Here is a 26,493-nt window from a genome sequence, read left to right as displayed (position 1 = left end):
GCCCGCCATGAATTCCACTCCTGTATCAACCCCTTCAGCTCAGAGTAGCACTTGCAACCTGTGTCCTCTGTCATTTACTTGATGTATTCCAATCTGTCTTCCTCTACAGTTTTTACCGTCTACAGCTCCCTCTAGTACTATGGAGGTTGTTCCCTGACGTGTTAACAGGTGTCCTGTCATCCTGCCCCTTCTTCTTGTCAGTGTTTTCCACATATTCCTTTCCTCTCGGATTCTACGGAGAACCTCCTCATTCCTTCCTTACCAGTCCACTTAATTTTCAACATTTTTCTGTAGCGTCACATCTCATGTCCTTCAGTTATCTTCTCTTAAGATTTTCCGAAAGTTTATGTTTCGCAACCATACAGTGCTGTGCTACAGATGTATATTCTCAGAAATTTCATTCTCAAATTAAGGCCTATGATTAAATATAAATCCTGAAATAGCTGTTATACAATGACGTCAAATTTAAGCTCAAGACTGTTACAATGACATCAATTAAAAGTTTCCACTCAAACTAGGTAACTACTTTACATTAAAATTTAAATCCCCAAACCTATCTTAAAAATGCATGTAGTAAATCCTTAAACAAAATTTGTGATGATAAACGGACACCATTTCAAATTTCAAAACAATCTTAAGATAAAATCGGTTTGGCAACAGAACTTGAAATACGCAATAACAATTACAGCGGGATCCCTGACCTCAAGTTTTATGCACACCAATTCTTTTCAAACAAACGGCCCTCAGCCGCAATGACATCACGCTGTCTCTTCAGGTCCTGACAAGACTTTTCTGACACAAACATGTGTGTGTTCAAAGGTGTATGTATATAATTATTGTTTTTATTTTGTACATAATAGAACTTTCTTCATTATGAACAGAGGCAATAGTTCCCTGTTATTATGGATAAATGCGAAAGTTGTTTATGAATAACACAAATATGGTTTATATAAGTTCAACGAAGTATTGGAGTCATGTTTGATATATTTATGTTTCATGTTTTTTTCTTCATTTTACCTTTTTTGTAGGAAATTGCGTTTTCTAGCACTGAATATTTTTATTATAACATCCATCTGTTTCATGTTGCAAATCAAAAATTTTCGAATGTAATCTGAACTAAACAATGACAGTTTCTATTTCTCTATAGCTGCTGTTTACTGTTGAATAACAGACAGGAGAATAACCACGCAGAATAGAAATACCCCATAGGTCAAGTGGAACTTTATATATCCTCACCCAGTTTCCAGGTGGTTCACCAGTTCCAGTTTCCAGCGGAATGTGGTAAGACACTGATCGCATAAAAGCGATTGTTATGAGGTGACGCGTGACAGGTATGCAACACACCTAAAATACAGGTAAGGCGAATGCGACCTTAAGTGACCAATGCTACAAGGAAAACTATCTTTGTCTACACTTACTTGTAATAGAATATGGTAGCTTACAGTAATTTTACGCCTCTAATTATAATTGTATATTGTATTCATCTGAGTAGTATGGCCATTAACTGAAATCTGTGTGAAAGTTAATATACCGATTTTTCGCTTAGATCAATGCAATCCTAGCATCAGAAAATGCGTGAATTTAGAAAGCAATTGAGAATTTGAAATAAAAAAGTGAGCTTCACATTTACCTGTACTCCGATAAGACAAACTGTTGTGACTGCTGACCAATGAGAGACTAAATGTCACCTGGGATCCACGTGATTTTCTGAGGAAAGTACGTAAAAGGAACAGAGATGAATGGGGAATCATTCTAACGACGATACGGGCTGCAAAGAGGGAAATCCAATGATGTAAGCGACCTTAACAAGGGCAGCTTGTCATACTTCGGCGCCTGGGAACGAACATCTCTGAAGCGGCGAATCTGGTCGGCGTTCGGTATCGTACTACCATGAGCGTCTATGGAAAGTTGTTGATGGATGCAGAAACCAGGTGTTGGTGACAACATGTTGGACGTACGCGGATCATTACAGAGTGTGGAGGTCGGAAGCTTGATCGTTCTGTGGAGCAGTATAAGCCGAGATCTGTGGCGGATATTATGACAGAGTAAAATGCTGTCAGCACTGTAGAGACACAAAAAGTAAATAAAATGAAGCAAAAGAAGAAGAAAAACTTTTTTTTGATGTAGTTGCCATACGAACGCTGATTCGTATGTGGCCTTTGAACTATTTCTTTTGACGTTGCGTTACTAAACGCCGACTGCACCAACATCGATTCAAAGAAAACGTGGTTAAGTCGGCATTTAAATCTGGTCAACGCAAAAATCGACTGCACCAGTCTCGTTTAACGTCAAACGAGGGAATTAATAGCGGTTAAAGTTGACCGAGGCTGGAGCCTCGTTTATCTTGAATCGGTCGTGCTTAAAATGAAGTAAATACGCACCATATTAAGACAGTAGCGTGTTTTGATGTTTTAGATGGCATATAAGATGAAGAAATGTTATATCTTGATCATGTAAATCGATGCTTCAATGATATTGGCATACTTGTGGAAAGGGGAAATTCTTTAGAAGATTACAGGGACAGAAAATTTGGAGAGAGATTTCGTCTTTCAAAAGAAACGGTACAGTGTGGTAGCTATCAGGTCAAACCAACGACAGGTGGAATTTCCTGCTCATAGGAACAACCCTGTCTCGTCGACGAACGGATTTCTAATGACTTTTAGAGTATATGCAACTGCTGCGTTTAATATAGTTTGAAACGTCCCCTTAGAAAAATTAATGAATTACTGTGCTGATAAACCTCTTACATTATTTGATTTTCAAACAGCTGAGCAAAACTGAACGTTCTCAGACGTTACTCTCTTTACTTATTCTGATCGACACTAAACTGACACACAATATTTTTAGCGCAACGCAATCTGACTTTCAATAATCCCTACAAAAGAATGGCCCTGACTAACATTAAACTATACCTTTCACAAATCACTTACCTCACAAAAATCGTCGTTGCTCGAGCTACTGCAATGCAGCGAGCGCCACTACTGCTAGCTAAATAAAAGATTCTAACTACTGAAGGGACTAACTACTGATAGACATAGTTAGCAAATGAAAGATTTTGATACAGAACAAACAATGTATTTACCTTAATAGTGTTCAAAGGTCATAATATATAGCAGTTCATGACATCCAGTCTTACAAATTTACTGTCTCTGATGGACACACGTCCAGATCGTCCGCTCTCAAAACTCTGCCATCTCTCTCCCCACATCCACCACTGCTGGCGGCTCACCTCCAACTGCGCAACGCTACGCGCTGTTAACAGCCAACTGCCCAACACTACAATAGCCAACAATAATGCAAACCAGCCACAGACTGCACGCAGCACAGCCAGTGATTATCATACAGAGCGCTACGTGGCGTTGGCGTTACCAATATAAGAACATCAAATAACGTAATTTGTAGATACGGTCTTTTTACAGTTGTCGCATAATCCCCACTGCACACCCTTTTCACTTTATATGCAGTTTATATGGTATAATATTCTACTTAATTTTATATTGCTTACTGTTGCGAGCACGACAGATAAAATACGATTTTCACTATTAGTTCCATCAGATGAAAATATTTTAACTTTATGCACTTTGACCTGTTATGTGCCTCGTGATGACTGGGTGTTGTGTGATGTCCTTAGGTTAGTTAGGTTTAAGTAGTTCTAAGTTCTAGGGGACTGATGACCATAAATGTTAAGTCCCATAGTGCTCAGAGCCATTTGAACCATTTTGAACCTATTACGTGGGGATACGCGCAACACTGAAAGATTTCCTGCTGTGGACGTACGATCTTTAATGTTTTTATATAACACTGATCTGGCTTGTTAAATATGGAATATTACTGTAACTAATTAGGAAAAAATGCCCTTCGCTACTTTCATCTCTTGAATGCACGAAAAATTACTCTTATTGCCTGTACGGAAGTTACAGCACGTTATGTTCACTAAACGTAAAAGCTGCAGTTTTTTTTTTTTTTTTTAATATACGAAGACTCTTAAGTGCCACGACTAACGTGAGAGCATGAAACTAAAAAGAAAACGAAATTTAATTATTATGTTACTAGCCAGAACAGGTTTTGCAGAGGAGTCTTTGATCACACACAAGTAAAATTTTATCACTCATGAATTATTTATGGGTGACAACATAATAGCAACTGCCCATGTCCACCTGAAAATGACGTAATAAAATCCGGAATTTCCCTCTGAAGTCCCCAGGAAGCTGAAAGAGATAATTTTAATGTACCGTTACCTGCCCGCTATATTGCGGGAAAACTGCTTTCTTTCAATTTAATTTGAATTTGCCGCGGCAGCGGCTCCCGCGATCGCTGCACGGCTCTGCCTCATGAAAATTCCTAATATTCTGAAAACGGCTAAGAATGTGGAATGAAATCTTGGGCAAGCTAGCAATAAGTTATTAGAGGTAATAATTTTAACATTATTTCTATATTCAAAAAATCAACATAAATTGAGAGTACTCACCTTTTACATATATCAACCTCCAATGGCGTCTTTCTCGATCAATGGAGAAACGAAGGCTATCTAAGCATTCGAGCGAGCGTCACAGGCTCTTACAACTTTAACGGCTACAAGAAGACAGAGAGCGTAATGTTTTAACCCCCACTATTAATAGGCAATTTAATAATGCATCTGTGTAATTATTTTTCATTATCTGCTTTGGTACATACATTCGCCGACCACAGACGTTATTTGTGAAATATAAATACATAAATATTGCACAAACATAAAAATGAAAAATTGTTATTTCCTTTTATACATAATCTGCGACCATTCATACAGTAATGAAATAACAATAATAATACAGATAAATGTTTGTTTTTATTATTTTTTTAATACTCTACCGATTTTGTAAATGTCTTGCCAGGAGACGTCACACAGTGTATACCGATTCGGAGACATTGCCGCATGTTGAAGACGTAGTTTAATGCTCAGCATGTTCGGTCAGAGGGCTTGCTGCTCTCTGTAATAAAAAGGTGGGTGAAGTATTCAAGAATTAATTTGAACAGGTCTCATGTGATGTCCTCTCAGATCAAAGATAAGAGCAATGACCAAACAAATGAAGAAATGGAAAAAAATTTGATAGCGTCATTAGCTGCGACCTGAAAGGTAGCACATTCTCGTCCACCTCCCAGCAAATATTTGTTCTCGCCATTTGTTTTCTAACAGGTTCTGAGTCTTTCTTCTTAATTTAGTAGAAGTATTACATGTAGTAGTCGACGTTATTCGTTGTAAGCAATACATTTCCTGCAAGTCTTGTTGCAAAGGCGAACGTCTAGAGCTCTACGCCAGTGGCCAGAAATCTTAATGTAACACCAATCTATGTCGGAAATTAACTACAAGTTACGCAATGGAAGTTTTTGTTACTATGGAACTTAGTGCAAAATATGTACGCCTGTCTCTTGATTTTATGGACTGTCTGATGTTTGTATGTTATTGGGAGATATCTTTTGCAATGATTATGAGGAGTTTTGCATATTTTCTTCTTCCATTCAAATCAAACTAGAGACGAATCTCGATGTAGAAATGTGAGTGATGGTAGTCAATGCAACATCAGGACTATGGATATTATGGATGTGTAGACTGAGATTAGACACTGTAATTTAACTATATTCAATTTAAAAGCGAAAATGGGATGAAGATTCAATTGAGTTAACGAATAATTTCTATTAGTATCTATTTCAGATCATTGTGCAGCCATCGACGAGTCCTGAATCTTCTGAGAATTGCACCCATCTGTTTTTTTTCTTTTTATTTTGCATTACAGCCAACGAGCCCTAAGAGGACACATTCCAAATTTTGAGAAATTAGGACGACTGCTGTTGCTCCTTCATAGCGCGGTAATAATACCCACGTTACGATAACAAACTAAAAAGCGCACTTACGGTGTAAGAGACAGCGATTATTATTATCTTTGCTTTTATACTTTCCTTTGTATCACACGGAATTAACCGCCGACAAATTTCTGATTAGATGAACGCGTTTTGCTAACTGACATTTAACTTTGGTGCAGTACGAAGACAACTTAATTACGATTAAGATTTAACCGTGGTCACGGGACCCTCGGTATCTCGCTTTTTAATCGACGTTGGCGCAGTTTGCCCTAAATACCATTAAATGGTTCAGTCCTCACCGATAAAATCTGCGCGATTACGTGCGTTGTGCGAGTATAAAAATGGCTTGCAATGTGGCGTATGCCTTCACATATTTACAGTTTAACGTGTAATCCGACCCACGGTAAAGCTGCCCTGTTTTTCTGCGTGCACAATGCACAGCCATAAATTTTTCCCGTTAATCTGAACTACAGTACAGTTCTGCAGTCCTCACTGTAAACCGCTGGTAAAAAGATTCATTTGCAGAAATCCAGTGATTTATTACAAAGAAAAGGGTATAATGCTAAATTGTAACACATTACTTCATAATAAAAAATGGGAAATGAGGTACTGCGTTAAGTGTATGAACCGTCAGGCAGAGCTTTAATACCAGGAAACGTGTTAGCTACAGCCGGCGAGAAACTGATGCAGCAGCCGCAGCTCAAATACAGCGCCTCCCTGTTATTAAGGTCGTGGAATCTCCGTAATTCAGCTTGTCTTGTGTATCGTTATTAGGTGCCCACAAAGCGTAATTTCCCACATCAAAACTCTGTAATCTTCCTGTCCATTTCTTTACGCGACTAATACTGTTGCATTACATTGTTGTGCAACATCATCTTCCCTGTAATAAGAACCTTTCGCCTCGTTGCCTGCGCACAGAGACACACTTCCTGTTATCATTTTCGCTTCTCTGAAATGACAAGGCATTTACATGACTGTTCGAAAAGTTTAGAACTCTCCCGAAATGGCACTTTATTTCTAGACGAGTAAACCGATTGGTTTTGTGTGGCTTGACACTACTTTCGCTCCTGTGCCATCCTCTGCATCTCAGAGTAGCATGGTGTTCTCAGTTCAAAAATGGCTCTGAGTACTATGGGACTCAACTGCTGTGGTCATAAGTCCCCTAGAACTTAGAACTACTTAAACCTAACTAACCTAAGTACATCACACACATCCATGCCCGAGGCAGGATTCGAACCTGCGACCGTAGTGGTCGTGCGGTTCCAGACTGTAGCGCCTTTAACCGCTCGGCCACTCCGGCCGGCTGTTCTCAGTTGTCTGCTGGATATTTTCCATCAGTTTTTCCTTACAGCTTTCCCCCGATGGCTCACGTTAGCGTGATGGACTTCTTAACATACGTCCCGTTCATCATGTCCTTTCGTCTAATAAGTGTTTCCTGTGTACTGCTTTTCTTGCCGATTCTGGGGAAAACATTCTTAGTTACTCGTTGTTACTCCGCTAAATTTTCAGGAACACCTCAAAGGCTTTGATACCGGTTTCTTTCGAGTTTTCACTTTCATAGAACGCTGTGTTCCTTCCTCAGATTTAGCCCTGCGTTCCATACTACTAGATTTCTTTTTCCTTTTTTAGTATGCTTCTCTTATCCTCTTTGCTTCGTCAGTCATGTGCTAATACGCTTTCAGTGTACCAGAATTCATATTTATTATTCTGTCACTTCTTGATAAAACAATATAACACAAGGGGCGTTCAATAAGTAGTGCAACACATTTATTTCTGAAAGCAGGGTGGTTTTATTCAGGATGTCCAGTACACCATAATATTTCCCATTCTTTTGAATACAAAACTCTACTTTTCAACAAAATCTCCGTTCAATGCGACGGTCTTACGCCATCGTACTGAGGGTGCCTGTTTGCCCGTATGGTACCGCTCTACTGGTCGACGTCGGAGCCAACGGCTTGCTGCATCAACAACCTCCCCATCATTCACATACTACTTTCTGCAGAGAGCATCTTTCGTTGTGTAAAACAGGTGGATGACGAGAGGTGGGAGATCCGAGCTGTAGGGTGGACGAGGCGTATCATCTGCTAGACAAGTGTGTCAGCACTGCCTCTGGACGAGGAGTACTCCAACTGCTAGACGAGTGTGTCAGCACTGCCAACAGAAGCGTCCAGTTGTGCAGCAAGGTGTTTGATTGTGATCCATCGATCACCTCGAATGAGAGTGTCCGCACGTTCCAACATCGCAGGAACCACAGCTGTGTGCAGCCGGCCGGCACGCTGAAGGTAGGACATGTCTGCACGACCTTGTTGTTATGACGATAGACGCCTTTCCCCACGACTCACCTTGATTTTGTTCACTGGCAGGTCTCCACAGACATTCTGCAAGCGGCTATGAGTATTTGTGATGGTCTGGTTTTCTACCAACAGAAGCTCAATGGCAGCTCTCTACTTGGAACGCACCTCCGATACAGACACCATTTTGAAGGCTACGTATAGCGCTGCCACCTATAACTTTATGAAACTTTTAATGCGGTTCTGTCTGTTTTAATTATTCGGGAGTTGAGCGTCTAGTTTTAAATTTTCTTTGCTTTTTGCGTTTAATTTGATTGGGAAATCGTTGAGATTGAACTTAACGTATACATGGGTGGTCATGAGAAATGAAAGGTTGCAATAAATTTTTCATCTGTGATTATTACTTTACGTATGAAATATTCTGTTGCAGATTAATCTCTTTGAATATACCCAAAATAATGATTCAAGTTTTGCTTTTATTCAAGTACTAAAGCTGTTTGTGCAAGAATGAAAATATTATTGTCCATCGAACTTAGCAAACATTTTCACGTTGCAGTGGATGTTTGTTTAACTGGATATACACCGACTAGCTTTGAAGCATAAGACTATCTATACGGTATGAAAATGTTTTCTTTTTATATTGCTAAGATCTCATGAAAATTGTCCACTTTTAAATACACTTAACGATATGTTCAGAATTTATCACTTTTTTGAATGAAAATTTACAAAAGCTGCGGCTTGTATCCACCTGTGAATGCACAAGATAAAATCTACTATCTCCTTTCATTCTGCGTCTGGAATGCTGTGAAAAGAAACACTTTATTATCTTCGTTCACCTCTACCTGTACCCTTTTTAGGATGTGGTCGTTATTGCGATCGTATATTTAAATCTGCCGCTGCTGCAGACTGCTCGCTCGCGGCGCATCTCCGCGCCGCCAACGATATCCAATAAAATGCTGAAATTTTTTAAACAAAGTGGGTAATGTCCGGTGCGAACTTTGCAGTAATTGTGACAAACAGATTTTACTAGATAAATATATTTTAACAGAAACAATTAAAATATTTACACACCTTTTACAATCCCAGTTACAAATGGCGTCGACCATCGACTTATGACAAATGAAGACTACATAAGAGCCTAATGCAACGTCACGGGTTCCTCTCCCATTCAGTCCGTGCAGAAGACAAGCGATTCTATTACAATATATTGCCTATTTATATCTTAACTAATTCTTCTACAGTCTGTGTCATTTCTCATTACATATCGTTTCTTCTGTGGCGGTTTTCACGTCCTCCGCCACAGATAGTATTTCACACTCTTTAAATAATCATTTATAATAGCAAAATTCGTAATTATACTTTTCCTCACAAAATTAAGTGTCCTTTTGAAATTCAATTAACAGAAATACATATAAATTATTTGTTACAGTGAGCATTATACATTGAAATGTTCCTTTAACTTTAACTTTTGATGCGTGCTGCCAGAGAACGTTACAAACTATAGGGGCTGAAGCGTGAATTTCCACGATATCCCACAGCAAATTCGGCTTTACGGAACTGACAGAGTACAAATGCGTTGCATTATTTACTGAACACTCCCCGTATTTCAGACTGAAAAACGAACTGCGTTTTTGTTCTGCTAGTATTGCTGTTTATTTCGAACGGGTTATCGTGATATGCGACCATTGCCAGGACACAACTGAGTGGCGTCCTCAAGAGACACCCGTGTGTAGTCAACCAAAGATTAGAGACAAAGGTACTTCCAAAACATAAGTTTTGGCGATAGCATTAGGTGAACAGTGACAAACTGGGCGCTCGTCACTGATATTATGCAACAATCACGTTAAATTACAGTTTTAAATTACAAAATACAATGTGGATCGTTTCAGTCACAGCACATATCTAAAAAATGCAGTATGAAAGTATACAAGACGAATGAATGTAATCCTTAAAGTCATGAGGGAAAACAGAGTAAGGTTTAAGACAGTTTAAGACAGTTCTGTTGTGGTAATTACCAGCTACGTCCGTGTTCAGTCAGCCTCACTGGTACAGGCCTGCCAGTCTCACAAATACAATGAATGCAAGAGATTTTGTAAACACCACTGTTTCCTTATAAATCTGTTTTATCCTTGCTGTTGAATAAGATAACATGATTTGTGGGTCCTCTTACATGAAATGAAGTTTTAAAGTTGTAAGATTTGAGTTGATAGATGGTTTTCCTAAATGTTATATTACAGTTACATGACTGGGATGTTGTCAGTCCTTGTAGTAGCCATCCAATGTCAAGGCACCCAACTCGCATTTGCGACAAAGGCGGTTCAAACGGTGTATGGCCACCGACATATTTTCCTTAAATAACTTAAGGCCACTTGTTTGTGAATCCACATCAAAAAATTGATTTTTTGTTTTTCATGTTACAATGATGCTTAGAGTTTTTTGAACAAAACAATATTTAAAAGAACTGAAGTACACGTCGGGAAGTTACTTAAAAATCTCTCAGTGTTCGGCCACGCCCATGTTTTAGCTGCTTTCACACGGCATTAGACTCCCATTCAAGAAAGATATGCTGTACAACTTTTTCTCGAGTTCGCAGCAATGTTAGAAGATACGCTTCGCGATGGTCGTCGTTTTCATTGCATACCTTTGGTTTTCGTGCGTTGTTTTGCTTATAAACATTTCTGTGGTTTGAGGCTCTGCTATTATGTCATTTTCGAATAATATTATGCCTCCAAGAAAGTATTTTTGTACTTGTGTGAAGATCTAGAGTTGCTACGACTATATTTAGATTCAGTATGAGGCAGTCACTGGTGGTCAAACTCAAAATTGGGTTCTTGAGGCAGCTAAAGAGGCCAGAATAAGAAGGAGAAACAAGGAAAGGAAGAGAAAAAATTAGGAACATGCTAACCAAGAAGATATCCAGTTGGAAAGTGTTAAGAACAACAGAGGTGCGCCGTAGATCACTGAATAGCCTGAGAATTAAATGTTCTGATATGTCATTTTATGCACAAAAAATATGTTTGAGCCAAAGGTTTGAAATGTTTTGTAATGTCTCAGGATGCTATTTGGTGCAAAGTAAATTACTGACACTGATGTACTCTCAACAGAAGAAAAATGCACACTGATTAGTTATAGAAAAGTAGCCTTAATATCGATTATCAGCTGTAAATACTTCTAGAATTAAACTTGTGACTGAAATAACGTGGTTTTTAGTCTGCTTTTTAGATGGACATGTTGTTAATGTGGACGCAAAGTTCAAAGTATCCAATTAAGATAGAGAGACAGTGCCTAGATTGCACGTATTGACCTGCAAATAGAACATGTAATTTACTGGTCTTCACAAAACAATTGTAATAAATTCAGTACGAGAACTAATGCAATTAACATAGGTCAAAATATTTTGCAAGAAGCGCTCTTACAGTTATCATCCTACTAAGATTAATTTTTTTTTTTGAAAGTTAGAGCGACGTAATCTTTATGAAAATTGTTAGCACTTTTTCAGGCATTCACAGGCAAGTTGCCTTAGAGCAAACGCCGGGATAGCTTCTTTGGAACGAGCATGGGCAATTTCCTTACCCGTGTGTCTCCATTCCATGCTTTCGCTTGTAGCATCATGTCGAGAGAATTTGATATTTCATTGTATTCTCTGTTTTACAACGCGTGTGCGAAAGTGACAAAAGTGTCATCGCGATGGAAATGTTTTTTATTTTTGTTTTGAAGCTGGTAGTGGCCAAATTTTTGCTTCGAACGTGTTTTAAATTGCAATCCAAAAGTGTTTTCTTTACGTCCGATCTGGACAGACTAAAACAGCGATACAACAATATATATGTTAAGCACTAGAACGATAATATCCACACTGAAAGATACAGTGGCTGCGAGTGGCAGTAGCGATGTTAAAAAGAAACTATTGACATTGTATCTCTGTCTTTGTTAGCAGACTTGGATGTAATTTCTGATTTTGGTTTTGTTTTTGTATTGTCTTCCTAGGGGGAGTAGAGAGAGGTATAGTGGCATGAAAGGGATAGTTCGCCATTGTAATCAGAATCGTGACTTTAATATTTGGTGTCTATATAGATAAGGTGGAAGCATCAACAACCATAGTAATTAAAAAGAGCTCATCTTGGTGAATAAGCGCAAATATAATCATCGTCAAAGCCACAAAACAGGAAAAGGTAATTCATTCTTTTAAAAATCCGACACTTCACATTGGACATTATACTGTATATGTTTAAGTTTTACCAGCAAGATTTATACCCTGTGGCGAAAATAATTTCAAGAGCCTGCATCGAATTTATAATAACACGGATCAAAACCAGCGACGAGCGACATTGCCATCTTTTCTCAAAAGTAACGTTCAGTAGCCCGGACGCGGATTTATTCTCGCTACAACGGCTAAGGATCTGCTGCCATTTTCATTCCCCTCCCGTCCTTTGAGATTGTGTAGAGCCATTACTACTACATCGTCGATCACCGCAGCTGTGTAGTCCCGGGATAAACAGCGCCGAGATTCGGAAGAAGAATTTTTCCTCCAGCGAATCTCTATTGTTGGAGATACAATAATAATTATTATTATTTTCAGCGAATCTTCAAAATTTTTATAATGAAAAGTCCTGCTATCAACTTCACAGATATTCATAATATTCTTTTTATATTCATTTTTTTATCTGCACAGTCGCCCAGCACAGTACACATTCATTCAAGAGAGAATTAGTACAATATTACAGTTAACTTGGGGAAGGGATATAAGAACTGGCGACAGTTCAAAGGACTTACTGGCAAGAGATAGATATTATTTGTGCCATAACATGTGTTTGTTTTGTGTGTTTTATGTCCTGTAAGCCGAAAGTGACGGACTGAGGCCACAACTAGCAACTTTTTGTTCGTCGTGAATACGTCACACATGAATTTGGTAGCAGTGTCAACACCAGGCAAGCCATAACCATCTTACCTGCCCTGTTTCTCTCTTCTATCTTTTTCCAGCAGTATACTTCCTTTCACTATTAGTGATTTGATTTTTTTGTGAGTATATTGTATTTATTGTGATTCGTTGTATCTAGATAAGAGTGTGAAGCTATTCGTAGGCTATACATTTTATTATATGGTTAAAACTAGCTTGTAATGTAAGAAGGAGCAGGAAGGTAATTTGCACGGAAATGTACAGGCAGTTGAGAGTTCCTGCAATTCAGACTGCAGTTACATCTCAGGCACCACCCCGTGGAGAAAAAATAATTATTAGAGATATGCTCGTGAGCATACTACAAACGATGGAGAATTAAACGGCAACTGAACGAAACTTATTTCAAAGCAAGATGGTGTATCCGCAACTGTTGGGAATATAGTTGCCGAACAATCCAAGCTCGTAGCCGAACAAGAAAAAATATCCCACATAGTGCATACCGTTGCTATTGAAAAGGCTAGCTTATCTGTAAAACAAAATGACCCTGTAGCCGAACAGGGAAAGATTTCTCCGTTGTTGGCGATTGGTTGGTAAAGTTAACACATTACGTACCAAGTTAGATTTTGACAATCTTAAATCTGATGCTGACTGTATAGACTCACAACAAATTGGTTTAGTGGAAGTTGTGACTAGTCTAAAAATCTCTCAACGAACTATTCCATCTGAGATTTCACAAATTAAATCTAAGGTAGTAACATTAGCAGACAAGGTCGAAGAAGCATCCTCGGGTTTTGTTCAAGTGGTTGAAACTAAAGTACCACAGTGTCTTGCTACACAGTTACAGCAAGCAATTCAACAAATGTCAGCATCCGTAGTACCCGATACTGCACAAATGCAAACCGAATTTACTAATGTAAAGCAGCAAATCGAAGCCGAACTTATCAAATGGAAGGAAGACATGGAGGAAACCATACATGACTGCAATAGAGCCATTCATCACCTCAGGTCGAATATTTCAACAATCTTTTGTTGCATTCCCTGACGAAATTAGGCCGAATTTGCAAGCAACAACTTCCGTAATGTGTAGCTCTGTACCGACAGCTAAAAGTGAAGTTGCGGTGTCAGACAAATTCAATGGAAATATACCAAAAAATACCATGTACGCACAGATGCTCATGGAAGAGAAGCTACTAAAACATCGACAATTTCAAACTTTTCTACCGGAGAAGCGATCGGTTAATCCAGTCGTTTTCATTAGAGGATTTCGAGGAGTCTTGTCTAGGGCATGGTCTGATTGTCAGGAAACCAGTTTCTTGGCAGGCTACATACAGGGGAAAGGAAGCCCTTGGTGTATAGATGCAAAGGAGACATGGCAGCCGTATGAGGAATTTGAAAACGCTTTTCTCAACCAGTACTAGTCCAAGTGAATCCAGGAGGGTTTGAAGAAAGAAGTGTACAATCCAGAACCCTTTTCCTTCAAATCAGGCAACCTTCGGAGATATTTCGAGAAGTATTTGAATAAGGCCAGATACTGGACCGAAGCAGCTCCTCAGAAACTTGGAAATTATTAAGGCCAAACTTCCGGTAGAGGTGTGTGAGAAGTTAATGTACGCACTAGAAGATAATGTTGAGGAATTTCTATCCGTGGTAGACATAGATGACCTTCTACAAGAAGATTTAAGTCAAAGAAACCAAAAGAGTGCTCCATTTAATTCCTTTAACAAATATTTTGCAAAACCAGAATGAACAGAACCACAATAACAGGCAAAACAATTCAGGTAGCACGAATCACGCCAAAGTCAAAAAATGAACAACGTTCAGCGACTTAACGTACATGCACCGAATTTTCAACCTCGCTGGAACAAAAACAAGAGGCATAATAGGCGTTTTGTCCCTATGTATCCAAACAACCAAGGCAACAACACACAAAGTAGACCACAAAATCAAGGCAACTGGCAGCAGCCATCAAACTCGAACCAATCTCCTGCTACTAACAATCCCAACTGGAGAAACGATCCGGTGATAATTACCCATGTAACAGATGAATCAAGACCACGAAACAAACAAATAGTTACACTAAACGCGACAGGGCCGTGCCCCGGAGTCAGTGCAGAGAGGGCCTCCAACGAGAGAATGGGTATGTTCAAATGTAATAATGGTCATAATTTAAAGGATGAACTGCGGGACGGGGTAAGCAGATGCGCCACTAGGAGGATGACAGCTTGTAGTCCTTTGATTTATGCAGAGATTCTGGGTAGAACAGTCAAGGTAATTCTTGACACAGATGCCAACGTTGATGCTATTTCAGCATCTTTGTTTGACAAACTGTCTCGAAACGCAAAATTGCCAATCTTTCCCCTAAGTAATTATAATTGGAGCTGTGAATAGTAAGGCCCAGAAAATACATATGCAGACTCTATTGGAGTTAAGACTAGGAAATACAGGGATTTTTTGCACGTTCTTAGTTGTTAGTAAGTTGTTGGAGGACTGTATAGTAGGAATGGATATGATACGTGAGAAAGACGTGCCCTTCGACTTCTCAGCGGGATATGCAGATTTTAATGTTGATGGTGAGAGGATTTGTGTGGAGTTGATATGGGAAGAGAGCACACACGGGTGGTTTTGTCAGGGATCCAACATCAAGCTGACCTGTTATCACAAGAATAAAAGTTAGAATATTGCAGAAGCTGATATTAAGACAGTTTGCACCTTGGATGATCATGTAACTCAAAAGACATCTGAATCTACTTGTCTGAGGGATAGTCAGAGAGTTCAACTGGCAAAACTTATGAAAGGCAACCTAGGGGTTTTCGATGCAAGGCCAGGTATCATCAAATGACGTCATTTGGACGTCTATCCCCATGACACATACTGTCATAGCTTTTGCCCGATACTGTGAAGGCTACGTCAACTTGTTGACGAGGAAATTCATCGAATGATGGAATGAAATCTCACCGAGACTTCTTTTAGTCCATACTGCAGTCCATTGTTGGTTGTACCCAAGCCAGGTGGTAAGGTTCGCGTAGTTGTGGATGCCCGTCAGATCAACAAGATTATCGTTCCAGACAGAACGCAGCTCGAAAATATTGACGAACTGATTCCAAGATTTCACGGAAAGAAGTAATTCACCATAATCGACCTTCGCACTTCGTACTGGCAGGTCAAGCTAGAAGAAGAATCTAGGAAGTATAAATAAAGCTTTTGTCTATGCGGCAGAAGCTACCAGTTTAAAGTCCTGCCATTCGGTCAGAACGTGAGTTCAGGAGTCTTCATTCAGGCCCAAGATGCAGTACTTGAACCTGAATTGTGTAGCCAGCTAATGCTCTTCATGCAACAACATTGTGGGATGAGCATATTAATCTTCCGTCGAAAGTTATTTCAACAATCTGGAGTTACCGCGAATTTACAAAAGTCGCACTTTTCACTGAATAAGATCAATTTCCTCGGACACTTGATTAATGACGCTGGAATTCTACCAGATTCTCCCAAGACAAGTGCCATAAAGAATTTTCCGTCGCCCAACAACAAGAAAGACCTGAAAGCCTTTTTCGGAATGACGTCATTTTTTAGAAGACGCCATAGCAAACGCAAAAATCCTACACCACCCGGACATGTCAGAAGAATTTGGACTAATGACTGATTCTTCGAGCATTGGGTTAGACGCAATGCTCTTCCAGACTAAACAAATAGATGGAAAAGCAACGTTCTGCACGATTTCATTCGCGAGCAGAATTTTGTCCTGTTGTGAGCGAAGCTCTCACATGCTAAGCTGTCACTCTGGAGGCTTGCGCTCCAGGAGTATAACTTCCGAGTTGTGTATATTTAAGAAAGGCAAAACCAATTTGCAGATGCTTTTACCAGACTTCCTGAAGGTTTACAATCTGAAGGTAGCACGGAACAAGGACAGAATCAGCGTCGTATTCTTCCGATGAGGGATGTGGAAATCTGCGGTACTGTTAAACCATGTGCAAGAATCTAGCAAGTTTACAAAGGAAGGATCCACATAGGTCTTCAGTTATAGCCAAACTTAGCCAGAGCAAGCAGCCACATTTAAAGAAGTTTTTTAGAACAGAGAATGATGTATTATTTTACAGAAGGAAAGAATGTTTGGATGAGTGGTATATGTGTATCCCGGCGGATTATGTTGAAATACTGATTTTACAAACGCATTATGTTTGGGGGCACTGTGGTGTGCTGAAATGTGCGAAAAAGATAGGAACTTACTGCTACTTTCCCAACGTGAGAAGAAAAGTGCAACAAGCATTAAGAAAATGTAAGATTTTTCAAGTAACGAAGCCGAATAACCAAGGCTCTTTAAATATTTTACATTCAATGCTTCCTGTAAAATCCTTGCAGTTAATTTCTGTAGACGTGTGTGGTCCTGTACGTCGTGCAAGAGGAGGATGCAAATACATTATTGGAGTGCTTGATACCTTTTCCAAGTACATCCAGTAGGATCCAGTACGTACAGCAACCAGCAAGGGCATACTGAAGAAACTTTTTAATGACTTCATCCCATCTATTGGAAGACTAGAAGCAATTCCTACAGATAATGCATTCGTATTTAGCGGTTACACCTGGAACAATGCTATGCAAGCAGCAGGCATCAAACATATCAAAATGAGTTGTTTCCATCCTGAAGCCAGTCCGGTAGAAAGAGTCTTTGGACAATTGAACCGGTTTATGAGGATCTATTGCTCCAACAAGCAAACCAAGTGGATTGAATACATTGAAGATTTTACTCAGATTATGAATTATTTGCCTCATGCTACAACCGGATATACACCAGAGGAACTAATGTTTGATAAAGAAGAAGGAAACGTGCTGACAAAAATGTTACCAAGAATCCCAAGATACAAGATAAAATGGGGACAGAAGATTAGGAATGCTTACTTAAATATGTCAGCAGTAGCTGAAAGAAGAAAAATGAAGCATGGTCAAAGGATGAATAGAAGACAATACTTCTGAGTTCGCACACGAAGCCGTGTTCGATTGCCAAACGGAGTAGGAAGTGGCAGGACTTATATCAAGGACCTTACATCATGAAGATTACGCGTCGTGGGCCATATCTACTAGGATACCCAACTTCGATGGAAGTCACGGGTGTGTACCCATACAAGGACATTAAAGTATTTTTTAAATAGTGGACTAATAAGTGAAGTATTCATGGAGAAACTACTACAGACAGTGAAATATTATTGTTTTTAATATCGTATCTGTAACATTAATTGATGTATATACACTCCTGGAAATGGAAAAACGAACACATTGACACCGGTGTGTCAGACCCACCATACTTGCTCCGGACACTGCGAGAGGGCTGTACAAGCAATGATCACACGCACGGCACAGCGGACACACCAGGAACCGCGGTGTTGGCCGTCGAATGGCGCTAGCTGCGCAGCATTTGTGCACCGCCGCCGTCAGTGTCAGCCAGTTTGCCGTGGCATACGGAGCTCCATCGCAGTCTTTAACACTGGTAGCATGCCGCGACAGCGTGGACGTGAACCGTATGTGCAGTTGACGGACTTTGAGCGAGGGCGTATAGTGGGCATGCGGGAGGCCGGGTGGACGTACCGCCGAATTGCTCAACACGTGGGGCGTGAGGTCTCCACAGTACATCGATGTTGTCGCCAGTGGTCGGCGGAAGGTGCACGTGCCCGTCGACCTGGGACGGGACGGCAGCGACGCACGGATGCACGCCAAGACCGTAGGATCCTACGCAGTGCCGTAGGGGACCGCACCGCCACTTCCCAGCAAATTAGGGACACAGTTGCTCCTGGGGTATCGGCGAGGACCATTCGCAACCGTCTCCATGAAGCTGGGCTACGGTCCCGCACACCGTTAGGCCGTCTTCCGCTCACGCCCCAACATCGTGCAGCCCGCCTCCAGTGGTGTCGCGACAGGCGTGAATGGAGGGACGAATGGAGACGTGTCGTCTTCAGCGATGAGTGTCGCTTCTGCCTTGGTGCCAATGATGGTCGTATGCGTGTTTGGCGCTGTGCAGGTGAGCGCCACAATCAGGACTGCATACGACCGAGGCACACAGGGCCAACACCCGGCATCATGGTGTGGGGAGCGATCTCCTACACTGGCCGTACACCACTGGTGATCGTCGAGGGGACACTGAATAGTGCACGGTACATCCAAACCGTCATCGAACCCATCGTTCCACCATTCCTAGACCGGCAAGGGAACTTGCTGTTCCAACAGGACAATGCACGTCCGCATGTATCCCGTGCCACCCAACGTGCTCTAGAAGGTGTAAGTCAACTACCCTGGCCAGCAAGATCTCCGGATCTGTCCCCCATTGAGCATGTTTGGGACTGGATGAAGCGTCGTCTCACGCGGTCTGCACGTCCAGCACGAACGCTGGTCCAACTGAGGCGCCAGGTGGAAATGGCATGGCAAGCCGTTCCACAGGACTACATCCAGCATCTCTACGATCGTCTCCATGGGAGAATAGCAGCCTGCATTGCTGCGAAAGGTGGATATACACTGTACTAGTGCCGACATTGTGCATGCTCTGTTGCCTGTGTCTATGTGCCTGTGGTTCTGTCAGTATGATCATGTGATGTATCTGACCCCAGGAATGTGTCAATAAAGTTTCCCCTTCCTGGGACAATGAATTCACGGTGTTCTTATTTCAATTTCCAGGAGTGTATATTAGTTTAGCTGTTCTTTGATATGTTGTATCAAGACTATGTTAGTAACTATTGAGTTACATTAGTGGACGTTAAGTGTGTTTAAGGCAATTGCTACTCACAAGACACTCTTATGTAGACTGCAATTTTTGTCTATAGTGTATAAGTTTTTCACGTGAAATATTAAGGATGGAAGTTAATGTTTTTGAGAAGATTCACAATTATGTTTTATATTTTGATCCTGGGTATAAGTGACGAAGTTTCTAACTACACATTTCTCTTGTATCTGATGTCAGTTTTTTCATTAGGTGTTAGTTTGTTTTGTGATTCCTTTATCAAGATAGAGCTATCTTTCTTTCTTTCCTGTTTTTCCACTCTTGTCCTCAGGTTTTCCCTTATTTTTGTTGATCCTTCAAATCATTAGAATATTTTTGTGTTTGTGCTAGCTTTGAGACCAATTTGTCTAGGAACAGATGGAAATATTGTTGATGCTACCCTGGACAGGTAAAAAGGTTTTCTAAAGTAAATCACAGATGTGTCAGAGAGGACTATGTCATGTGATTATCATTAAATGATTGTATAATGCTACCTGACTAGTGACTGTGAAGGACAGTGTCCTTCGGCATTGTGTTAATCGCCTTCTGTAAGATGGACAGGGAACCATGTTCCTGTGATTTTGTGTTACGGGACTTACTGTCTTTTCAACGATCTTCCGCTGAAGTGTTGACTCTGGACAGCGTCACAAAATTCCTTGGATTTTTGTGTTGTTCGTTTGTCTGTGCATAGGACCACACTTCCAGTGTGTTTCTGATCAGTTGCTAGTGCACATGGGGAATTTTGCACCGTTCTTCGGCGAAGAAACAGTGTCAGAGTGAGTGTACCTGTGTTGCGAAGTTTTCTTCAGTTTACATGACTCGAAGTACTGTGCACTGACAGTCCTTTTTTTGGAGGGGAGGGGGGGGGGGGGACAATGTGTGCCAACGAACACTACCGAAGTTGGCTGTTTGCTGATAGAAGCGAGTCGGAATGTGAAACTAACCCAATTTCATTATAGATGGGCATTGTGGCAAGTCATTTCGTCTTTTCTCATTCACATTTCTTTTGCATATCGCGAGAACATATATCTTGATGCTGTGAGGCGTAGGTCATACCATCCTGTCTCCAGTCTCGCCAACGCTCCACCACCAGTATCTCACCGCACCTTAGACGACAACATCCATTTCCAGTTTACGTCCAACTTCTCACCGTTCTTCGACACCATCGTTCGTCGGCATAGGCATCTTTCGTTGTTACAAAATACTCTTGGAGACAATTTGCAGTTATCCATGTACTTCATGTTTCCGAACAATGAAGGAATTTTTATGGATGACAATGCACCGTGCCACCGATCCACAATTTTTAGCTACTGGTTTGAAGAATATTCTGGACAATTCTAGCTATGGTTTGGTTTCCAGATCGCCCGACATGAGTCGCATCGAACATTTGTGGGGCGTAAAAGAGAGGCCAGTTCGTGCACAAAATCCTGCACTGGCAACATTTTCGAAATTATGGACTGCTATGTGGGCAGCATGGCTCATTAATTCCTGGGGAGCCCTCCAACGACCTGTTGAGTCCATGCCACGTCGAACTGCTGCACTACGCCTATTAAAAGGAGGTCTGATCGATATTGGAAGGTATCGAATGACTTTTATCACCTCACTGTACCATTCTCAGTGCCAACCCTGTAGTCGAGTGATTATTCGTTAGAGTGATTGTGACTGGTGTAAATAACTTTCGTAAGACAAGAACATGCCAGCCTGCAAGTGTGGCACTTTCAATCAGATTAAATACAAAGAAAGCTACGTTTCTGGTAAACGATTTCATACAGCGTGAGTTTAATAAAGCAATATAAGGACAAGCGAAAAATCTTTACAGCCTGTAGGGATACTTCAACGTAAAATTCCAAGACTCAGCTTTACAAATTAAAGCAATATCATGTGTAATAAGTAATTCTGATTTCTTGAGAAATTATTTTTACGTTTCGAGAAAAACTTCCATCATTGAATATGTAATAGGACATAACGAAATAAAGCAATTCGTGAGGCAGTAACCAACGTCCAAATAGTTTCTGAGAGCATTTGAGCACTTATTACACTGTGTGGAAACAAGCGATCGGATACCTTTGGGCGGTGTAATACGAGCAAACATTTCCAAACTATCTACGCCACGTAAAGGGTTGCGTGTAAGAGGTACACAACAAATACCTCCAATACCTCCAGTGACGACAGTCACAACCACTCGCCCAAGTTTCGCGCAGCTACCACTAGACGGCGTTCACAATCCTGACTCTTTCTGCCCCTACGCCACGTTCTTTAGTGCATTGCATACGTCCACAGACTGAGTCAAGAGCTGCCAAAGAGAGCTCTGTCAACCGTGGACTCCATTGCTTCCATTCAGTACCGGAGGACAGGGAAATTCTTCCACTGATAGGCACAAAACACGATGCGCTATTCACAGACATGACGGTTCCTATGCAGCAGTGAGATAGTTCAGTTTAGTGTCTGCAAGACTACATCCCAACTTTGTAGTTAGTATTTGAATAGTAAAAGGACTATCAAAAGTGCCTGCATCTTTGCTATCAGTTGCAGTGAAAATATCTTTGACCGCCAAGGGGCAGCAATGTTATTTAGATTTCATTGTATTAGGTTTTAGGACATCAAGCCCCATACATCAATATGTATCAAAATAAAGTATCTTTTTGTAACACGCCCTTCATAAATGTTAATGGTTATTATTGTGTTGCCAGAAATATGATATAGTGCCGCCCTTTGAAGCAAGAGTTTAGTTAGTAAGGGTGCTATTTGCCATGGACAGTGCGGCTGGTCCTAGCGAATGTTCGGGTCCTCCCTCGGGCATGGGTGTGTGTGTTTGTCCTTAGGATAATTTAGGATAAGTAGTGTGTAAGCTTAGGGACTGATGACCTTAGCAGTTAACCCCATAAGATTTCACACATACACTCCTGGAAATGGAAAAAAGAACACATTGACACCGGTGTGTCAGACCCACCATACTTGCTCCGGACACTGCGAGAGGGCTGTACAAGCAATGATCACACGCACGGCACAGCGGACACACCAGGAACCGCGGTGTTGGCCGTCGAATGGCGCTAGCTGCGCAGCATTTGTGCACCGCCGCCGTCAGTGTCAGCCAGTTTGCCGTGGCATACGGAGCTCCATCGCAGTCTTTAACACTGGTAGCATGCCGCGACAGCGTGGACGTGAACCGTATGTGCAGTTGACGGACTTTGAGCGAGGGCGTATAGTGGGCATGCGGGAGGCCGGGTGGACGTACCGCCGAATTGCTCAACACGTGGGGCGTGAGGTCTCCACAGTACATCGATGTTGTCGCCAGTGGTCGGCGGAAGGTGCACGTGCCCGTCGACCTGGGACGGGACGGCAGCGACGCACGGATGCACGCCAAGACCGTAGGATCCTACGCAGTGCCGTAGGGGACCGCACCGCCACTTACCAGCAAATTAGGGACACTGTTGCTCCTGGGGTATCGGCGAGGACCATTCGCAACCGTCTCCATGAAGCTGGGCTACGTTCCCGCACACCGTTAGGCCGTCTTCCGCTAACGCCCCAACATCGTGCAGCCCGCCTCCAGTGGTGTCGCGACAGGCATGAATGGAGGGACGAATGGAGACGTGTCGTCTTCAGCGATGAGAGTCGCTTCTGCCTTGGTGCCAATGATGGTCGTATGCGTGTTTGGCGCTGTGCAGGTGAGCGCCACAATCAGGACTGCATACGACCGAGGCACACAGGGCCAACACCCGGCATCATGGTGTGGGGAGCGATCTCCTACACTGGCCGTACACCACTGGTGATCGTCGAGGGGACACTGAATAGTGCACGGTACATCCAAACCGTCATCGAACCCATCGTTCTACCATTCCTAGACCGGCAAGGGAACTTGCTGTTCCGACAGGACAATGCACGTCCGCATGTATCCCGTGCCACCCAACGTGCTCTAGAAGGTGTAAGTCAACTACCCTGGCCAGCAAGATCTCCGGATCTGTCCCCCATTGAGCATGTTTGGGACTGGATGAAGCGTCGTCTCACGCGGTCTGCACGTCCAGCACGAACGCTGGTCCAACTGAGGCGCCAGGTGGAAATGGCATGGCAAGCCGTTCCACAGGACTACATCCAGCATCTCTACGATCGTCTCCATGGGAGGATAGCAGCCTGCATTGCTGCGAAAGGTGGATATACACTGTACTAGTGCCGACATTGTGCATGCTCTGTTGCCTGTGTCTATGTGCCTGTGGTTCTGTCAGTGTGATCATGTGATGTATCTGACCCCAGGAATGTGTCAATAAAGTTTCCCCTTCCTGGGACAATGAATTCACGGTGTTCTTATTTCAATTTCCAGGAGTGTATTTGAACATTTCTGCTATTTGCCACCTTTAAAGATGTATAGCAGTAAATCCACTTTTCTGCTACTGCGGATGTTGGGGCTGAATTAATAGCAGTCTTCAATTACAGAATCCTAACACAAAGCTAACTTTCATCGCAGTACGTAAACTGAGCTGGTTCGAAGGGTTCCTTGCCGGCCGGTGTGGCCGAGTGGTTCTAGGCGCTACAGTCTGGAACCGCGTGACCGCCACTGTCGCAGGTTCGAATCCTGCCTCGGGCATGGATGTGTGTGATATCCTAAGGTTAGTTAGGTTTAAGTAGTTCTAAATTCTAGGGGACTGATGATCTCAGAAGTTAAGTCCCATAGTGCTCAAAGCCATTTGAAGGGTTCCTTACGCATTGAATTGTCTGCTCAACAGTATGCAAGTCGTCCAGGCAAAAGCAGCTTCCTTCTCAACATCGGAAACACGACACAAAAGTGCCTCTTCGACTTTATTCGCTCAAATCCGAACAAGTAGTGGCCAAGAGTAATAGTCAACTACTTTCAAACAAGAAGGACCCCATGTCTCATACCCGCAAACGAATACTATTGAACGAGTGCAAACCGAATTGCCAGAGTCTTAAGTTTATCTTAGTGATCAGACAAAGAGGTTGCTAAAGACGTTATATCCATTTACGTTGAATCACCTGAAACTTGCGTCACAAATATTACGGGAATGGAAAGTGCAATTGACGTGCGGTTTTCACAGAATCAATTGGCGGAATTGGTGGTCAGGCGCTTGTATTGTTACCAATCAACAGATTGTAATAATACATAGAAAGTCTTTTGCGTAAACATACAGTTTCTTAAATGTAACAATGCCTATTGACATTAGTAAATTAAAGTAAGGTAAATTAGAATGTCAGTGATATTATTTACAGGATTCTAGTGCGAGTCGTTTACGTGAGATCGTATTTTAAGAAGTTCCCACACCGACACTTGTACAACACCTGTGTTAGCAGGCACAAAAGAACAAAACAAGACCATACACTAGTTAAGTGGATTCTGACCACCAACGAGAGAACTGACCATCACAGGTTGTTTTCAAACAAACCACCGGCAGCGGCAATACACTCTTCCAGTCTGCTATTGAACGTCTGCTGCAAACTTGTAGCATTTGAGAGGGGATATCCGAGAAGGCTACAGTAATACGTAATAGAATATCATCGGGTGTAGATGTACGTGCAGCAGCGTCTTTCAGCTGTTCCCACAGAAAAAATCTATTGATGTCAAATGCGGGGGACGGACTGGCCAAGGTACAGATCCTCTGCACCCAATCTAACAATTCATGAAGACATGCCGTAGTACTTCGTCCACGATGGGCTGGGCAGCCGTTATGTTGGTCCCACAGTTTCCTCCTAGTCTGCAGAGCAACGGCTTCTAGCATCCGTGGAAGATGGTCTGTTAGGAGGCTGCGGTAAATGCGCGCGTTCAGTGTTCCGTCTATGAAAAGCGGGCCTATGAGCTGATTCACTATCCCACACCACATGTTTCCATTCCATGGACGCTGACATTCCATCTGACAAAACCGACGAGACTGTCAACAGACCAACTGTGCATGTTTCGGCGGTACTTCTGGCAATGATTGGTAAATGTGGCTTCATGAGTAAACAAGATACGTAATACAGCTGGTGTATCCAGTCTTAATGCCCACGTGCAGAAGTTAACAGATTATTATAATAGTTTCAATGCAGCTCTTGATGGAGAGAGACGTGACAGGGATGGAGTCTTCGTCGATGGACAATGCGTAGGACACTTGACTGACTCATATCACTTCCTCGTGCGACTGCGCGAGAGGTAATGTGCGGATCAACTGTCTTCTGTCATCACTTGTTTCCATCTGTTACGTTTTCTATGAATTACAGTACTACTTTCACGTAACTGGTTGACGATGTTGATAAATAATTTCAAAGATGGTTGACGTCTATTGGGATATCATGTCGCATACATCACACAAGAACGAAATGCATTCGTCTTTTTCTGCGTTGGTGAGTCCCATCATCCGCTCAGGACTTACTGTTTAGACTGTCACACACTCACTAGCAAGTCGCAGTGCACTCAAGGAACGCAAAAGCAAGCAGTAAGCAAAGATAACAACATCGTACCTAGGCAATTAAGCAGGTTAATCGGCACAAACAAGCGTCGGTGCGGAAATTTTTCAGAATACGATATCTCGACGACGACAACAAACACAATTGACATTCTGTTCATGGTAATAAGCTCTGCTCCATTTCAAGAAGTGCATGTTTGCACGAAAAATGCACTTTTTAAGTAGTATAATCTGTTTATTGGCTAGCAATACGAGCACCTCAGTATCAATCCATAACGTGAAAACCGGACATCAATAGCGTTTCCCATTTTTGCAATATTTACGGTGCAAGTTCTAGGTGAT

This window comes from Schistocerca americana, chromosome 4 (genome assembly GCF_021461395.2).
Source record: "Schistocerca americana isolate TAMUIC-IGC-003095 chromosome 4, iqSchAmer2.1, whole genome shotgun sequence".
Lineage (NCBI taxonomy): Eukaryota > Metazoa > Arthropoda > Insecta > Orthoptera > Acrididae > Schistocerca > Schistocerca americana.
This window is presented reverse-complemented; position numbering follows the sequence as displayed.